Here is a 3,235-nt window from a genome sequence, read left to right as displayed (position 1 = left end):
TTCCTAATTCGAGCCTAGTTTCTCATTGTTTGGGTTCCTGGTGTGTAGTGTTACTTTCCTTAACACCAACTCCCTGACTTGAAAATGTCGAAGGTTAGACCTTCTGTTGTAATACCTCCTTACTCGGTACTTTTTGGGCGGCCAATCAGACTATGGCGGCTTCCCGCCTTTTATCCAATAAGTCCATACTTATGGTCATGGCCTCACTGTTTTGGCATTTCGGTAGCATATTGGAACCTGACACTCAGTTCCCCTACCTCGATAGGGATTAAGGCTTCCACTCCGTAGACTAGAGAGGGCAGCGTTAATCGACTTCGAAGTCGTTCGGTATGCCCACAAGACTTCGGGTAAGATCTCCTTCCACTTTCTTTTTGAATTGGTCAGTCTCTTTTTCAAGTTTTGGAGTATAGTTTTGTTCGTTGATTCCTCTTGCCCTTTCCCACTAGAGTGGTAAGGTGTTGGTAATATCTTTTTGATTTTGTGGCCTTAATAAAATTTACTCACCTTGCTGCCAACGAGTTGTTTTTCATTGTCGCAAACGATCTCGGCTTGTATCCTAAATTGACATATTATGTGATCCTAGATAAAGTCGATGACCTCTTTCTCCCAGACCTTTTCAAATGCCTGAGACTCGACCCACTTGGAAAAATAATCGATCATGAGTAGTATGTACTGAGGTTTACCAGGCGCCCATGGCAGGGGACCGACAATGTCCATCCCCTATTTCATAAACGGCCATGGCGACAGGACTGGGTGAATTACTTCTCCCGGTTGATGAATCATTGGGGCGTGTCTTTGACACTCATTGAATTTACGTACGAAGTCTTTTGCATCTTTCTCCATTTCCTTCCAGTAGTAACCGACTCTGATTAAATTCTGAACCAGGGATTCTGCCTCGAGTGGTTCCCGCAAGTGCCTTCGAGGACCTCTCTCATAGTGTATTCAGTCTCTCCAGGTCCCAAACACCTAGCTAGTGGGCCAAAGAAGGATCTTTTGAATAATTTCCCTTCGACAAAACTGAACCGGTCAGCTTGGTGCATAGGGCTTGACATTCCTTGGGATCTGATAGCAATTTCCCCGTCTTCAGGTAGTCTATATAATTGTTTATTCAATCCTAGGTCTCTTCAATCCTAAGTCAAACTTGTCGAGTTTACCTTGGTGTGAGCTTTTTCTATCATCGAGTTCATCAGTTGTACCATTGCCCACAAGTCTAATTCATTGGAGTCACAAGATGACCCCAAGTTGGCTAGTGCATCGACCTCACTATTTTGATCCCGAGGTATGTGTTGTAGAGTCCATTCCTTGAATTGATGTAAGGTCACCTGTAACTTGTCTAAGTATCTTCACATCCGTTCCTCTTTTACTTCGAACGTTCTGGTGACTTTATTTACGACAAAGAGGGAGTCATATTTGGCTTCGATCACTTACGCCCCCAGGCTCTTAGCTAGTTCTAGACCTGCAATCATAGCCTGATACTCAACTTCGTTGTTAGTCAATTTTACAGTTCTAATAGAGTACCTAATTACGTTACATGTAGGTGGTTTCAATACGATACCTAGCCCAAACCCCTTAGATTTTGAGGCACCATCCGTGAATAGGGTCTAGATCCTCGAGTTAACACCCGAAGCAAACAGTGACTCCTTTTCGACCTCGTGTATCAAAGCCGGCATAAAGTCGGTCACAAAGTCTGTCAAAATATAGGATTTTATACTCGATATCATACCCACTAATTTCTATGTCCCATTTGGACAACCGGCCCAAAACCTCAGGTTTATGCAGGGCATTCCTCAGTGGATAGGAGGTCACGACACATATGGGGTGGCATTGAAATACTATTTTAATTTCCTAAATGCACTTAGCAAGGCGAGCGCTAATTTCTCTAGGTGAGGATACCCTGTTTTTGCATCGCCTAGGGTTATACTAACATAGTAAATAGGAAATTATGTACCTTCTTCTTCTCGAATTAGAACACCACTTACTGCCACCTCAGAAATTGCCAGGTAGAGGTAAAATTTTTCGTCCGCCTTCAGAGTGTGCAGTAAGTGAGGCTCGATAGGTATTGCTTTAGCTCTTCTAAAGCTCATTGGCACTCTAATGTCTAAATGAAGTTGTTCTTTTTTTTTTGAATAGTGAAAAGAACCGATGGCTCTTATCCGATGGCCTCGAAATGAACCGTCCCAGTACGGCTATCTACCCGGTTAGTCTTTGTACTACTTTATTGTTGTCGACCACATTGATGTCTTCTATGGCCTTTATATTTTTCGAGTTGATCTCTATTACCCTGTTGGATATGATGAACCCAAGAAACTTACCCGAGCTGACTCCGAATGCATATTTTTTCAGGTTTAGTTTCATGTTGTACTTCTTCAGTATATCAAATGTTTTCTCCAAATGTTTCAAATGGTCCTCTGCTCGTAGGGACTTAACCAACATATCTTCAATATAAAATTCTATTAATTTCCTAATTTGTTCTTCGAACATCTGGATAACTAGGCGTGGGTATGTGTCACCGACGTTTTTAGTCCAAATGAATTAAGTTATAGTAGTAGGTGCCAAATTTGGTTATGAAATAAGTTTTTTCTTGATCACTCGAGGCCATCCGAATCTGGTTGTGCCCGGAATAAGCGCCAAGAAAGCTCAGTATCTCGTGTTCGGTCGCCATGTCGATTATTCGGTCGATGTTCGGCAAAGGAAAAAAGTCTTTCAGACACGCCTTGTTTAGATCCTCATAATCTACACACAACCTAAGTTTATTTCCTTTTTTAGGTACTACTACTACGTTAGCTAACCAATTCGGGTATTTAACTTCCCGGATGAAACCTATTTTAAAAAGTTTAGATACCTCGTCCTTGATGAATGCATGTTTGATCTCGGACTGTGTCCTTATCTTCTGCTTGACCGGATGGAATTTTGGGTCCAAGCTCAATTTGTGAGTTGTTACCTCTGGTGGGATTGTTGTTATGTCTATATGGGACCAAACAAAACAATCGACATTAGTTTTAAGAAAATCAATAAGTTTTTTTCTGAGCTCGGGGGTTAATCCCGTGCCCAAGTATACCTTTCGATCTGGTAGGTGCTCGACCAATATAACCTGCTCCAACTCCTCAATCGTCGACTTCGTGGCTTCGGTGTCATCCGGGCGCTATAAAATATCTCAAGACGCTATAATCATCATCATCATCCGCTCCGTGCTCTTCCTACCTTTCCGGCTCAGTTGAGGCCGATATCATTGATT

Source organism: Nicotiana tabacum, chromosome 3, assembly GCF_000715075.1.
Source record: "Nicotiana tabacum cultivar K326 chromosome 3, ASM71507v2, whole genome shotgun sequence".
NCBI lineage: Eukaryota > Viridiplantae > Streptophyta > Magnoliopsida > Solanales > Solanaceae > Nicotiana > Nicotiana tabacum.
The sequence above is the reverse complement of the archived record's forward strand: the minus strand, read 5'-3'. Positions refer to the sequence as shown.